This window comes from Ammospiza nelsoni, chromosome 16 (assembly GCF_027579445.1).
Source record: "Ammospiza nelsoni isolate bAmmNel1 chromosome 16, bAmmNel1.pri, whole genome shotgun sequence".
Taxonomy (NCBI): Eukaryota; Metazoa; Chordata; class Aves; order Passeriformes; family Passerellidae; genus Ammospiza; species Ammospiza nelsoni.
This window is the reverse complement of record NC_080648.1, coordinates 11,220,554-11,237,428: the sequence shown is the minus strand read 5'-3', so window position 1 is coordinate 11,237,428 and position 16,875 is coordinate 11,220,554. Positions and strand designations below refer to the sequence as shown.

Genomic DNA, 16,875 nt, shown 5'->3' with positions numbered 1-16,875 from the left:
CTTTCCTGGCATCTCTCTGGCATCTGTCTGTTGCCTTCTCACTCCTACTGTTCTTATTCTAATAATAATTCTTACAAATACTACTACCAATTTCTTGTAGAGTAGTTTTACTAATAATTCCAATTCCTATTCGTACCAATTACTTGTAGAGACACTGGTTCATATTATTGTTATATAATACTAACTAGTCTGTTGGGTAGAGATTGAGGAGCCCTGAATGCCAAAGGGACACACCCCTGAAAGGTGGAACAGCTTCCACTGTTTCTGTACTGTAGAAGGAAAGAAACTGCAAATGCAGAGAAATAACAAAAATGAAAAAAAAAGAAAAGTTGGAACTTTAAAAAAATGAATATTTAGTTAGTTTAGTGAGGTTAGTGTTCTTCCCATGCAAATTAAATCTTCAGCTTGGGGACATGCCACTTCTTTTTAATAACCTGCTTAAGGATGCATATGTGCTGCATGGAGCAGAGTCAATGGGTTGTGGTTGAGGTGACCAGCCACAAAACATAAATAAAAAACAGAAACCTTTGCAAGAGAGCCCATGGACTGAGATACTTTTTATTCCCTGAGCACCAAGAAAGAGGCAGTGGATGCATTATTGGAGCCCAGCCCTGCCTGCTCACAAGCAGAACACAGCTCTGCTGGTAGCACATGTGATGGTAACAAACTGCCCACTCATTTGTCCTGTGAGCCTGGAGGACAAGTCTGTTTAGATTTGATTAAAATGTGATATAGCACAAACTTAAATGACATTGCCCAATAGTGATATATTCCTCCTCTTAGAAGTAGGACAGGCATTATTTCAGCAATTCAGAAGGGAAAAAAACCTCTCATTTTTTGCATTTTTGAAGACTAACTCAACAAAATTATATGGTAAAACATATTTGAAAACAATGTGGCAACACTTCTTAAAAAGGTTTGACATAAATGTACCTTAGCATGGAGGTTGACAGGAGTACTAATTTTTATATTATCTTTGATTTTTGCATGCTTTGTAAAAAGAAAATGCAGCAATTTTAACCACGCTGTCTCTGACAAACATCATTACACTTTCTTGCAGGTAAGTCAGCATCTTATTTCACCCTGATAGCAAGGTCCATACGTGTGTGGATTATTAAAAAAGGCAGTTAAAAAAATTGTAGCATCTTTTGGGCTAAGAGGGTGGATCTGTCCCAAAAATGCAGAATAGTGCTCTGCTGCTGCAGGAGCTGCTTTCAAAGTAAGCATCAAGATAAATTCAGGGCTGTGCTAGCCTTCCACTTCCAATCCAACCCCACACAGATGCATATAAACATACACACATCTGTGTGACTTGCAGATGACTCCCAAGTGTTTTATATGTGATATTTGGGTGATGCAACTCTGGCAATAATGGCCTCCACAAATATTTCACTGTTCGTGGTTGGAAGGAGTAATGCTCTAATTTGCTCTTTTCATTGAGGCCTCAGGCAGCTTCTTATAACAATAAAAAATGAAGTATTATGCCAATAATTTTATGAAGTAGAAAGGAATGGATTGTTTGCTGTTACTATAAGGAAAGGTTGTGCATGTCAAACATGCCTTTGCTAGTCCAATCAATGAACAGCTCACCTGTAAAACTGCTCCTGAGGTCACCAACACCTCATGACAGAGCTCTACATGGACATATTTGTCTCACTGCATTTTTGGCACTCACTGGCTATTCTTTCACAGGGTTGACACCTATGCTGATAACCACCTCTGATCCTGCTGTCACTTGTTTTGCCTTGGCTTACTTATATACACAGCAGCAGATGCCAAGATCCTGCAGTTCAGACTTTGAGATGATTACAGGAGCAGCTGAGTTATTGGGAAGATGAAATAGGCTTTGATCTGGAGCTCCTTTAAAAAGGCACATTTAAAACACAAAGCTCAGCTAGAACTGTGTGAAGCAAGATTGAGAGCCACAAAGCTTCCTCAGCACTGGAGGCAAAGTGTACATCTGCTTTCCTAGTGCTTACTGCTACTTCCTTTTGTGCTCACATTAATTGTGGGAACCCTGGAAAGTGCATCTTTGCCAGGTGATTAAGAAGCCTGGAGTTTTATTTTAAATACATCCAAACTATAATGATGGTGGGGGACTTTCAGAGCCAAGCAGGAAGCCTGTGGGAGTAATGTCCCTTTTGACATTCTGGCCATGTCAGGTACTATTTAAAATGTTATCTCCTGCATAGTTCTTAGCCTACCAAAATTCATTTGCCAGCTCACTCTAATGCCCTCATTCAACTCTCTCACAACAGCTGAAAGGTGGGATAGAGTTACATCAACTGAAAACTAAAGCAGAGCAAATAAAAATGTCTGACTGAGTGGACTTTTCAACAGTTCATGGAGCACTCTGGATAAAAAAAGGCTTTACAGAGTCATCATCTCCCTTCTTGCCTTCCTTCTTCCCTCCCTCTCTCCCTCTCTGTTTTTCACTCAACTCTGAACAGATGTCCCCAGCAGATCTCAAAGCACAGACTCCAGTTGGCTTTAGCCATGGCCTGACCAGCACTGGCCAATCTTTCCAAGAGGGATGAGTTATCAGAAAAACTGACCATTGCTCTGAGATTAAAGCAGTGTTTAAAGTAAACACACAGCTCCCATCTCATGGGAGGTTTTCACAGATACTTGACTTCACTGCTGACAGCTCAGTAGATATTGCACTCCAAGGCATTGGGAATAACAAATCAGCAAAGCTGGAAGAATAATTAAGAGTAGAAACAAATTTACTGTGATTAAAATGAAGGAATTATGGGACAGGTTATCACAGTGTGAATATTTGGGTTTTAAAAGGAATTGTTTCCCACAGACCTTCCAAAGCCACAGCTGAAAATGTTGGAGACAACCTGCTGAACTTCACATCCAGGAGGTCGTTTTGCTTCACTTGCTGAACAAAGAGAAATTTTAGATTCTGATCTTCAGTAAAAATGTTCTGAGTTACAGTAGTTGGAAATAACTTGAGCTGGTGATGTTAAGGGCAGCTGCTACTTTCCATAAAGAAAATGGCTTTGAGCTGGAAAGAGCAAAATTCAGGAAGTAAAATTAGTAAATTGAAAGTATTTGAGAAGAAATGGGCAGATCTATTTATGTCCAATTGAAGCGGGAAAGCAACATCCAAGAATAAAAATGAAGAGATTATATTTAGGGGAAAAAAGTGAAAACAGAGGGTGGTTTCACTGAATCTTATGTTGAAGAATAAGCTCATGCACCACCTCTCAAAAAGAAGTTGAAAATATTACTATATATGAAATGAGCTGTAAGAGACCTCTAATTTTTACAGTTCTTTGTGCAATCATAGATAGACCTAAACTGGTTAGGAGAAAACTCAATGGCAGTAGATAATTTTTGTAAGGTGTCATAGTAAAAAGAGATATTAATTATTATTTGATACCATTCTTTTAAAGCACATGAAAGTTGTTCATAGGATAAAACCACTTTTACACAAGTCTGTTCTTCTGACACTACTCCATCTCTTTAAGTTTGTTCAAATCTAAAATTAAGGAGCTCCCAGCTGATCATTGGGGGTTTTTTGTTTGCTTTAATGTGAAAAGGTATTATTTTTATGGGCAGCAAGATCCAAATGCTAGTGTGTGCTGGGTATGCTTGTTTTGGGGTAATGTTTGGGCTCTTCACCCTCCCAGTAATGGCCATTGCTCTACCTGAAGAAACAAACTGCAGAATATTGTAGAAAAAGACAAAAGCAAGACCCTCACTGTGCAGCCTGACTGGATCCAGCACAGGACATTTCCAGAGTGACAGTGAACACTAGGACTGAGCTGCTTTCTCATAGGAAAAAACTCCACCCCAAATTCTTCCCAAAATCCCTGCCAGGACACCAGATACTGCCTAAAACCTGCAAAGAAACCCAGGAATTGATTAGAAAGACTCTTTCTTCCAGGAACTGGTGCTCTATCAAACAGAAAAGAAAGGGGAAACCACTGACTAGATTCACTTAATTTTTACTGGAGCCCACTATCCTTACTCTCCTCCTGAGAGACCCTTGAAAAGGGACAGATAAATCCAATTTGCCTGTGCTTGAGCAGGATGGAGAGAGAGATACTCGTGAGTCAGCATATGCCAGCAGAAGCTGGTTTTCCCCCTCATTAACTTTTTTGCACATCAGCTGATTTTTACTTTATACCGAGTCTATCCCTGTGCTTATTTTCTCTGTTCCCTACAGAATGTCATCATATCTGATACCACCAGGGCTTCATTAATGTAAAATGTTGTCATGTGGTGAATTATTCTTAAATGAGAAAACACAGAAGAGAAAATGAGGAGTTGTCGGACGGCCTGTGGCTAGGAGCATTTGAAGGTGTCCCACAGGAATTCCTCCAGCAAATTGTTGGGAAACCTGATTGAAATTCAATAAGAAAGTGCAAATGAGACAACATAGCTCCCCTGTGGATTGCAAAGATCCCCTGACTATGGGCTTGCCTGTGATTTTCTAAGGTTCTGAATTTACATGGGTAGCTGAAAGTTCCAGGTGTCACACATTGAAAGAATTTTAGAATTATTTAGTCTTCATTTTAGTATTATTTTTAATCTTCCTCCAAAAGTTGCCTTATGCCTTTTAGATTTCACTATTTCTTTGGTGCTCTTTAAGAATACAGGGATATAATTTCACATTCCATACCTTTTATTTTTTTTAACTTTTAATTCACTATAGAGCTTGAAAATACTTTCCCCATTTTGCCACACCTTCCTGCACACTGAAGTATCTGCAGACGTCAGGACTTTAGTGCACCATTTACTATCCTTGTCACTGTCAGGAAAAGCAGTCATCCCACAAAGGCAACAATCTCATCATGTTATTGTGAGCTAATAACCACAGTGTGGTTATTATCTATGTGTGTCTCAGTGCTAAAGATCAAAAATTATTCCCTACTTCACTTGGTATGACTGATCATAGAAATGCACTTCTAATGTTAAGAAAATCTTGGAGAACTCATTGGAAATTTTGTTTTGGTCTTCCTGAAGCCTTCCCTGAAAGCAACAGGAGCCTGGATTTAAATATCTGTGTTCCAACATGTGGACACACATTCACTCTTGCTCACAGACTCTCAGAGCTGCCTCCATGCAAGTAATAATGCAAAAGAATCTTCCTCCTTCAACTGTTGTAAAGGCAGGCAGTAAAGAGAAAAAAATCACTCCTGGATTCATACCCTCTGTCTGTAAAAAGCCCTGCTGAAAGCCCAATTATTTTGACAGATACAGGGGAAAGCCAAAAAAATAAGGACTTAGGTAAATTACAATGTAAGAACTCAATGTATATCTAAAAGTAAATAATGCTTTCAAAGGAAATTGTAATCTTTCTGCATTGAAAGCTTCTGATCTTACCATCTTTACTTCAGATCATATTAGTACTGAGCATCATTACAAGAATGTGCTCTTTGAAGCATGTGTACTCTATTTTCCTTCTATTCATCATAAATACTCTCTCTGTGAAAGCATGCTCTGCCACTGTGCACACATTTTTCTTTCTAAGATTTAATTCATTTCCTAAAGAAACATCATGCTAAAAATCAATCTTGCCAGTTCAAGTTCACAAGGCCTGATTCATTTAACAGATGATTTATTGACAAGTGCGAGATAGAAAATAATGGAATGTTGTTACTAAGAGCAACATTACACATTCCCAGCAGAGTGTACAGGGATGGTACACACAGAGGGCATTAATGCTCCTTCATGGATGAGTGACACATTGCAAGAAGAAAGAAGAGAGCTGGCCATGGCTCAGGGTGCCTTCCAGCCTCTATTCCAGCTCCCCTTTGCACTCCCACCTAATGTTATTGCATAAATCCTGACCTTTGCTGTTGTTGGTTTGATTGAAAAGCAATAGTTTGTGGAGAGAGAGATAAGAAAGCAAGTGTCCTGTTACATAAGCAGTTCTGCAGAGAAAATGTGAAGGTTCCACCAAAACCGCACACGAAGGAGCAGACCACAACTGAGTGTGGTAGTTGACAGTTTGATACCTAATCTGTAAAGTGCTTGTCTAGGTAGTGTCACAGACAGGAATTAAAGACTTCTCTTCCTTTTCTCTTTCCTTCTTTCCCTACTTTTCACAGTGCCAAAGAAAGCAGAGTCTGCAGTTCTCCAGGTTGAATACACCTTGGATTTCTTAATATAGTGTATAGATCCTTTTTATCTTCTACTAAAAAAGACATGGTGAAAAGAACCATTTCCCTGCACCTCCCCTCTACCTATACATTCCACAAGTGTGGTGGGATCCTGGACTGTCTCATAAAAATAAAGAAGATTTCCCCTGAGCTGTCTTACGCTCTCATATTCATCACGACTCGAGTGATCGAATGTGACCTTCAGCAGGATAACTACTTTGCTGTCCCCAAGTCAGGCATTAAATCATCCAAATTCTAGTTCAATAGCTCTTGTAAAAGAGTCCAAGCCCTAATGTCAGGTGCTCATGCTCCTGATTCAAAGTACCTGCACACACCCTGGGCAGAGAGCATCTGGTCCCAGGCACAGAAATGGCTTTGACCTCTTGCTTGTCCCTGAGCACTGAGGAGCTGGGGCTGAGCTGGCAGAAAAATGCCCTGTGTGCTCCAGATCTCATGGCCAGAATCCTCATGGGGAACACAGCAAAAAGACCATTTAACTCCTAGAAAGCAGCAATGAAGCACGGCTGTGCTGCATTAGAAAGCAAGCAGTTCTGGGCACAGCCTGTCCCTCCAGATTGGTCCCTCAGAGATCTGACCCTTTGCCAGACTCCCAAATCCCAGCACTGCATAGCTGAGAAGTTGGTTTCTGTAAGTAACCCATCATGCTCAATGCTAGACAAGCATAGGAAATAACTTCTCATGCATGAAAGACTCTATGCTTTTTGGAAAAAATAAAAAAGTAAAGCAAACCCTTAATCCTTCTTTCTGAAAAATAGCAAGAAAAGATAGCAGGGAACTCCTACAGATTTCTAAAGTGCAAAAAGTGAGGGATGTTTGACATGCTTCATTAAATAGACAAAAATAGGAAATATTTTGAAAACACAGAGTTGAATACATCCATGGGACTCCATAGGAAAAAAAAAGAAGGAAAGATTTAAATCTGTTCCCAGAAAGATAATTTAAAACCAGAATGATACATTCCCTCCCTAGTAATCAGTCTTCAAATAGGATGATTTAACTGAGACACTCAAAATCTCTGTAACAGAAACTCAGGAAAACCCGATTAATTCAATTGTACTGTATTGCACTGTCAAAATTATAAAGTGAAAATGTTAACTCAGCCTACAAGGCCTTTTTACTGTGTAACAGGATTCAGCTGTAATTAAAAAAAAATCTCAAGCACCCACATTTCATGAAAACAAGTCTATATATTTTCCTGTGTCAGAGGAATGGGAAAGCCAGGAGGCAGAACTCAGGCACTGGTGTATTTGCAGGCAGCAGGCACAAGGGAGCAGCACAAAACACCAGTCCAAAGGATTTCCTGAAGATCCCACAGAGGTGCAGGTGACAGGACTCAGCTCTAAGTGTGCAGGAACACAACTTGTGGCAATTGAGTGCTTAGTGGGGAGGAAGTTCCGTGCCAGGGTAGCCTGTACCAACCTCTGAGCCAGCCAGCAAAAGCCCAATAAAAAACCTTTTTTTTCTGGATTTCCTTTAGGTGAGAGATGTGGAATGTGACCTGACATCAGGGCACAGGGAGAGTGGGGAGCAGAGGAGGTTTGGCAGGGTCATGAAGGGAAACCTTACATCTGACAGGGTCTCACAGCTTACAAATTGGCTGCTCAGTTCCTGAGCTGACTGCTTTCCAGCAAGAGCTGACTGTTTTCCCCTTTCAGTACCCTCTCTAGGCACTTTGAAAAGGAAAAGGATTCATATCAATTCTCCATATGTTAAGCTGTATATACAGCATGATGGAATATGTATGCATGCACAGTAACTGGGGATTTTCAAAAGTAAATCTGTATTCTAGGACATAAAAGTAGAGGTCAATAGGTCAACAAAGATTAATAAATTCATTCTTTAGCTCCTATAAGGGATGGAAGGACTCTCAGAAATGAACTGTGATCTGCAACAGAGTTGTAGCTGAATATTCACATATTTCTCAAGAGCTGGATTTTTTGGCTATTGATCTGCCAATCACTTTTCTGTCAGAGGAAATTCAGTTATCCACATCTCACTGAGCCTTTTTCACCTAGTTGCTTTTGTAGGAATTGTGTTTGTTGTATATCTGTATCTTTTATATTATCTCAGAATGAAAAGTTCAATAGCTGCTGTGTTGAATTCTAAAGATCATTATTCAGCTTGTTTAGAAAATGAAAATGACACCCACTTTTCTCTCCTCTTGCTCTCACCATCAGTTTACTTTCAAACAGCTTGGTATATTTTACTAAATTAAAAAAAATGTATCTTTTGTTATACTGGTATTGTCTGCACAAATGCTGCAGCTCTGGCATTGTCCCTGCCAATAGAATATATTTGTAAAACTGCTGAATAAAAGCTGTCCAGTGCAGGAATAGCTAAAGTGACTTCTCACTTTAAGAATGTTGCAATCATTCTCCTTTACAGTTCTACCATAAATCCCAGTGACCTCCCCATTGTCTGGGAACTCACTCAACCCCCTCTGGTGCCTTGGGTCCTGTTCCAAAGCACCACCAGAATTTCCTTCTCAGCTCAGCATCCCTTCTCTGCACACCACTACAGACAGACTCATCCATTCCAAAAAGAGCACGTCCAGCCAATGTTGCTGCCACCCCCTGTTCCTCCATTTCTTCAGCTCTCAGCTACCTTCAGGCCAGTTTCCTCAAGAATCTTTTTCTGCCAGGTTTCTGCTCCTACATTTTTCTGCCTGTCCCATTCCTGCTCTCTGCAGCAATCTGGGAGATGTCCTTGGTCCCCACTCTCCTTTTGTCCTCCACAAACACTAACTCAGTTCAGTTGGCAAGACACACGTGAAGGATGGATGGATTGACTTCTTCCCATCAAATTGAAATTTCTGTCTAAATTTCATACACCTCAAAAATGCCAGCTGGTCAGCCTACATTTTCCCACAGGCGGAGCTGAGCTCCTCATTGCTCCTCTCTAGTGTTTAGACCCCTTCACTGCAGATTTTCCCCCACCCTTCTGTATACTTTTAGTGGGGCTGCAGCCTTTCCTGGGACTGTCTCAAGCTTATCTCTGCCTAAATGTTGTGCAAAGTCAGTAAATGATACTTTAAAACACCATTTCCAATCCATTCTCACAGGTAAGGGAATGTATCAGTTCTCCTCCTGCCTGTTCTCATGCCCTTTCCTCTGGCCTTGCTGAGTTTCACCATCTTCCCTTCATTCCCTTCCAGAATGCTTCTGCAAAGACAGTTTTGCCAAGATAACACAGCCCAGCTCCTCATGCTGACCAGGCCATCTCTGCTCCCTGCATTTTCCCACTGCTCTCCCAGTCCCCACACACACGAGCTGTAAGTCTCACTTTTGAGCCCTTTACATTTCATGTCTGATCACACCTCCACTGAGCCACCCCTGACTCCTCTCTGTTAACTCTGACAGCCTTTATTACCCAGTCACTAAATTTTGAAACAAGTATCTTCAGCTTTTCTTGTCACACCTGTCAGAAACTCCCTGTAAACACCTGCAAAGTCATGTTCAGGGACTTCTGAAACTCGAATTTAACATGATGCCTACAAAAAACCCAGACAAATACATGACAATTCTTGTCTGAGGCACTGACTGTAAGACTGCACATACTGCTGACCCGTGCTGGCACATTTTTAATTAGCAGTGCTAGTGTTGTTCCTTCCCTTTGCTTTATGTGGGTTGTAAACTTTTTGCTTAGAAACCATATTTTTATTCTTTTTACATGAAATGGGCATAGCAAATATCTGACTACTTTATTAGCTAAGCAAGGAAATTGTTAAAAGGGAGGTGTCTATAAAATACAGAACTGTATAACCCCTTCCAGATGCATAAAATGTATCTTGCAAAGGAGATGAAGATGAATATAACAATTTGGCATTGTGTCAGAAAGAAAACCCAGTAATTGGGATGGATGATGATAAAGAGAAAATCAAAAATTCATGGCATGATTTAGTTCAATGTAAATCTGAAAAACACCCCAGCAGTGTCAGGGAAATTATTCTATATTTGTTTAAGCGAGAGGCTGCACAGGATGCAATTCAGCCATCTGTGCTTGGCCCATCTGTACTTTGAAAAGTACTGTAGGACTGAACTGCACCATTTCTGCTGTCAAACCTGGGAGACGTTACAAGAGATGCCAAGGAGCAAGAAGGGTGGGTGACAGCACATTGACTGAGAGCTCTTTTTCAAATTGTCTTCTCTCTAGTCTCTTACAGATGCATTTCAAATCAAAATCACTGACTAAGACTTCCTAAGAACTCCTTGAAATTACTTTTTTTTCCTAAATTGTCCAGCTATTTCTACTCTTCAATGGAAAGACAAAGTACCACCATCAGTTAATGATTATATATTAAAAAAAATAAATAGTGCTCTAAATAACAGAATTAACAGTCTGCTTTGCTAACAAAGTCAGATTTGTTTCCTATGTCCCCAATGGCTTTGAGCCCACAGAACTCTCTAAAATCACATGTGCCAAAGTCATGCCAAACTTCTTTCCCACAAAACTAAATTTCTAAGGAGCAGCTATGGGGACTTACCTGCTCTCTGCAGGACTGGGGTCAGGCCAGGGAACTGCCAAATCTTCCCCCTGGGCCTCCCTTTTCAGCCCATCTCTCAATTTTGTCCCAAACCAGAAGGAAATCACCACTTCCACCTCTCAGCTTGAGCTGATTTATAGGTTCAACAGGTGAGAAAGGCAGTTCAGCAAAGAAAGTTGCGCAGCTTTTGTTAAAAAAAAAAAAAAACTCAAATATATTTAAATGCAATAGAGGAAAATAGTTCTTGATTCAGATAATTCCTCTGCATGGGTTTATTTTAAAAGTGGGGAAAATTGTGTTAAAGCAATTAAAGTACTGATGTTGAGGCTTTTTCCCCCCACTCTTGACTGCTGTGAGGGAACAGCTCTGCTGCATTTTCCAGGGACACAGGGACAGCACTTGCACTCCCTGCCATCAGATGGGATCTCCTTTCAGTATTCCTTTCCTCTCAGATACAACAAAGGCAGCTGCCATGAATTCATATCTATATATTCAGAAAACACTGCAGTTAAGTGTGAGTGGGCTGATACAAAGCCTCACTAGCAGGGAACTATATCTGCTGCAAAGAAAGTGGTAAAATCCACTTAGCTGTGAATTCATACATCATGAACAACTGACAATAATTATTTTAGTCTAGTGCTGCTGACCTGCTTCAGCACTTCCTTCCTTTTTTTCTAATCATATATTTTAGATGGTTTTGCACTTGACTTCTTAACCACAAAGGCACTTAGTAGTTTGTGTTTTCCATTAATTCTCTATATAATAGTAAGTATTGCTTACCCCAAGAGAGAAGTGTAAATGACTGGCTCTTTTTTATTTTTATTTTTTGTATGATAAGAATGCAGACCTTGTGACTTAGGGCTCAGCAGAGCTCAACACATCTCATGGAGCTTTACTCTGATAAGACTTTGCTACAGAATGAGGGAATTCAGTCAAGTGTGGTCAGTGTAATTAAAATTGTGTTATGCTGTTGATCCACAGGAAGATAAATTCTATAAGAATTAAATGCATTGGTTTGTTAAAAAAATTGGCTGTTTGTTTCCTTGTAAAAAAACAACATCAATTTAAAGATGGTGAATCTATAAATCTGAAATGAATTACAGTAGTTCACAAGCTCTCAGAATAAACAGAGGGCTATTTTCTCCCCTACCAAGAGACTCCACATTCTATGAAGGGTGCAGTGAACCAGTTTAATAACAATTACAAACCAAAGGGATCTACATGCACAGATTGCTGCCTGCTGGCACATTAATCCACTTTTTTTCCAACCAGAGAATCAACTTAGCAGAAAATACTAAGATTTTCTGGGAGTGAAGGTCACAGGTTTAAATTGAAATGTTCTATTCGTAATTTTTTATTTGCCATTTGTTGAAACAAATATGATTAGGTGCAAATAAGCCTGGCATCAAATGTCATGATGTGGGCAGATCTCTTTGCTCTGAGTTGAAAAAAAATTCTGGTTATTTTCCTTGTGTATTAATGGCAATATTTCATCATCTTTAGGAGTTTAATCACAATATGTTCTATCTGGAATATTATAAATCAAGAGTTCTGCTTGCTTGTTATGTGGACCTGAAGTTTAAAGAGACTGGCCTTTTGGAAAAGTTAGCCTTTATCACATTTATCAGTCTGTAAAAATCAGAGTAAAAAGTCACCTGTTACAATCTTGTCTAACAAAATATTAATACATACTCTCTCATAGACAGCAGCAATTACTCACAGGGCTGTAGAGATAATGGGAAGAAACTAATTGAAATTACTTTGCACATGCAAGCAAATTCTTGAATTAAAATCAGATGAAAGTCAGATAAAATTGCATCAGGTTTGAAGCTGAAGCCATGTAAAAAAATTTTTAGTTAATGGGCATGCCTTCATTCTGAAAAGAACATTAGCTCATACTGGGAAGTAATCTGTTGCAGATTTATGTGTGAATATTTATAATAAAGTGAATAATATGTATTATATGATCTTTTCCTCAAGTTATTTATGGAGTTGAGATGAAGATAATGTACAATAAAGATTATACAAATAGGATGAAAGATCAGGGCTGAAGAGCAGGAGCAGCTCACACATAGAAGAGAAGCAGACAGACATTTTCTGGAAAGAATCAATTTCAAAAGCCTTGTGCTCATGAGAAGAGAGTTAGGGTCAAACAAAGGATGTGGGGCAGGAAAGAGCCATGTGCTCAGGCAGCTGGTGATGAAATGAAGTTTTTGGTGGCACACAACACATTCAGAAATGTCTTTTTTTGCCAGATCAGGTGGCACCAGAGCTGGGATAGCAACACAGGAGCTGGGAAAAGAGGACAGAGCAGGATGCTGACACACAGAGCTCCTGTAAGAGCAGGATGTTGACACACAGAGCTCCTGTAAGCCAGCCAAGGAGTGACTGAGTGTGAAAAGAAAGGGACTGAGGTGTGTTGGAAGACAGGAGAACACCTTAGGACAGAGGATGTAATAAGAGGGATGAGGAGATGCAGACTTTCCTTCTGCTGTTTCATTGTTATGCCACACATTGCCTCAAATCTTCTCATTTTATCATGATTTTCCAACTAAAATAATCATCTTTAAGGATAATGTCAATAGTTCTGGAGAGAATCAACTGAAGTTTGCCATTTCCCCTTTAATTTAGACTCTCAAAGTTCCAGTAGCTAACAGTGAGGAAAAAAGAAATCAAAAGATGAGGCCTGTGATTTGATTATATCAAAAAACTACATTTTTCACTTCCAAAGTTGTAACTCTGGTAATTTTTTTCTTTCTTTCACCCTTAAATAGGTATTTCTGAAATCTGATATATACCTACCTTGTTCCTTATCGTACTGTTTTTCATACAGGTGGTAAATCTCAGAGGGAACTTCTATTCACTGTGAGCTGTTGCCATTTATTTTTTTTCTAGCAGATGTATGTCAGTTCTTTAAGTATGTTATTTATTACTAAGCTTTTAAAAATCTCTTCTGCAAATCTGTGGGGGTTTTTTACTACATGTTCTCAGAATACTTGCAGGGTGTCAGTAAGGCTTATTTATGTATGAAGTTTTTTATAGACAGGAAACAACACATCTGCTTCCTTCAAGAATGATTCCATGTGCAGATAAACCCAATATTATATTCTCAAGGAATTCTCAGAAAGTTAATAATGGTTAGAAAGTGATTTAGGGAAAAGTATCTTGGTGTCTTGTTAGAATTAGGTTACAGTGACATTAATCTTTTCCTTCTTATCTAGGTGTGTATGCAACATCTGAAACACTAGTGAGCCTTTTTCTGGAAAAGATGTTTCAATATCCATCAACAACAGCAACAAAGGGTAAAATCCAGATCACTAGCAGCTTTAGGACAGCAGCTAGTTGCTTTGAACTACACTCTAACAACTGGTTTTTCAAAACTGTTGACAGCACTAGGTATCACACAGATATCACAAAGCTACTTGTGAAAGTGGGTTTGTGCTTATTCTGCTGAAATTAATCCCTTCTAGAGGCAGATGAAAACACAGCACTATCACTGCAGTATCTGCCTCACTTGTTCACTTGAAACTCCCCAGTTCTCCTGAGACAGTATCAGATCATCCACATCCCTGCACATTTCCTTCTCATCCCCAGAATCACATAAGGAGGGTGCCAGCATTCTTCTCCCAGAGGAGAATACAGTACTGAATAAGCAAAGTAGGTTATAGAGGTATGCAAATAACGCAGGCCTGAACCCAAACTGCATACATCTATATTTTATTCTAAAGCATGATCTAAGCTAAATTCAAAATTGTGTTTTCTTCAACTGCAAGATTGCATGGACACCAACAAGTTGCCCAGGGAGCCCAACATCTCGAGAAATTTCATTTTAATTTGCTTGGTTTTCACCTCCAAGCTCAGTTAGGAGCAGTTGTGCTGGTGATAGATTGGCTTACAGCGATGAAAATATTGGCTTGGCTTCCTTCAACTTACCCATTCAGGCTCTTTGTTCCCTCTGTAACTACAGGTGTGCCAAGCATGAGGTGAGATGAGTGCAGCTCCTACATGGGGAATGCTCAGTCCCCAGCCCAAGCCTGAACATGCTGGGAATGCTAAAACCTGGAGCAGCACAACACTGCAACACTGCAGCAGAAGGTTTAGTGTAAAAAGTAGTATTTGAATAATTTCTCATTCTTACTACAATCATTAATATAAAATCAATTTATGTTGTGACATTTTCAGTTCTCATTATGATCTCTGTCACAAGAGGGAGGTTTTTAATCCCCCATAAAGTCTTTAAGAGACAGCAGAATAATATGCACTAAGTGTATTATACAGTTTCTAATGTGACCTTTTCATGGTTCTGCAGTTTGACTGCCTGGTCACTGCTGTTTCTTGGCTGTCTTGGCAATTTGAGAGGAACAGGTGGAATGGTAAATAATCAAAATACTAAATCTTTAAAAGGTTAACTTCATACTGCAAGTGACTTGCAGGTTATATATACATTCTGTGCTCTTACTCTGCAGCCCAGAAAAAAGCAGGAAGAGAAGGAAATGACAGACAATAACTGTTCTTAAGTCAGTGACAAAAAGAATTTGGGAAAAGAGGAAGATGGGTATGTAATAGCCACTAATTTTATTCTGCTAGTAGTTCACATGTATTTATGCTGTGTGAAATAATCTACTCTTGATGGAGATGTGGAGGACTCTGGTCACCCTTCACCCTTAAAAGTATATTATGACCCAGTGCTAATTCTCTTCCTGCTACCACGGTTTTAGGGTTTTTCATTTTGTATGAAATTTAAAAGTAATCAAGAGTGAACCTAGCACTGAGTAAAGACGTGGCAGGTAATCATCTTCTCCTGTTATTGTTTTAAATGGGAGCATTTACTGCAAAGGGAGTCAGGGTCATGCAAGAAATGAGGGGACTGCAAGTGCTGAAAGAAAACAGGGTGAAGCCAACCTATCCAGCCAAGGAGAGCATGGACAAACAGGGGTGATATGACCCATCAAACAGGGGTGACATGACCCATCACCTGAATGGATTGCTCTAAACCAGAGCATCTCCTTTTCCCTCTTTGGGGCTGCCCTGAGTTACTGTCCCATAGCCAGGCACAAGAATTCTCCCAGGAAAAGGGATGGGGAGACAGGCTAAGAAAGTAGGTCAGTCTCTAGAATGAATTCTGTGTCAGGAGCAAAAAAAAGAAAGAAAAAATCATTCTAAGAAGGGCTGGACAAAGGGTACAAAATGTCACATGGAGTGATAATGTATCCCCACAATACCCTCACAGATATAGAGAAGGAAGGGAAGGGCAGTAGAGATGTCAAATGATTAATAAAAAATATGATGGTCACCATAGTACAAAGATATAAAATTTTCTATAGCGTGCTTTTCTTACAAGAGAGTGCTTAGAAATGAACAATAACAACAACAAAAACCTAAAAGGGAGAAAAGCCTCCTTTAATGAGATTTTAGAAGGAATCCCATTACAGAGAGAGAAGTGCAGCTCTGGCTGGAAGGGGCCTTTGTGAGGGCAGGGGAGAGGTCCTGCTCAGTCTGCCTGCAAAGCCTCTATGAAGCTCTAACTCCACATCCTATTTATTCATTCTAAGAATGCGGGAACAGAGTTTTTCAAGTATTCAAAACTCATAAGCAAGTTAACTTTCTGCTCTCTTGTCTGGGAAGACTTTCAGCAAGGGGAACAGCCACAACCACCGTGCAGAGCAGCTCCTCTCTATTCCCTCCTAAAGTGGCAATAATCTCTATTGCTTTGTAGCCTATAAAGCAATAAAGAGCTGCTAGGATTAATTAAACTCTGAAGAGAAACTGAAGTGTTTAATCAATCACCAGTGCTGTTTGCTGCTGCTATACCATTCATAGGGATTATTATATAGCAATGTGAATTACAAAGCAAAGCAAAAGCAATATAAGAAGGGCATTGCTAGTCAATGTTTGGATCTCTAGTTCCAGCTATTGAGGACTTGCTTTTCCATAGTATTTGAAAACTATTAACAGGTCCACACTGACCATTCCCTTCAGCTGTGAGTGCTCAGCACTTCTGCAAATCAGGCCTCAGGGTTTCAAATCAGGAAACTGGAAAATTAGAAGATGCAGCTAATGACCCTTTGTGAAGAATCTGGCTTAGCAAGATGGGCACCATTGCAAAGGAAATCAGAGGCAGGGACTGCACCAGAATGAAATTCTTCAGGAGAGCACACATCAACTACGTGATGCCTACGTGAGGTTTTTGCTTCATCCTTTGCAATTTTGCTGCCTCTTGGGCTGTGCAGCTTTGGAAAAATATGATGGAAC

The 16,875-nt window shown here is 39.8% G+C and overlaps 1 protein-coding gene across 1 annotated transcript in view; it reads right to left on the bottom strand.

Annotated features, from left to right (window-relative positions):
* Positions 1 to 16,875, bottom strand: part of SPOCK1 (SPARC (osteonectin), cwcv and kazal like domains proteoglycan 1) — a 265,054-nt gene that overhangs the window by 22,914 nt on the left and 225,265 nt on the right. The window lies entirely within an intron of this gene.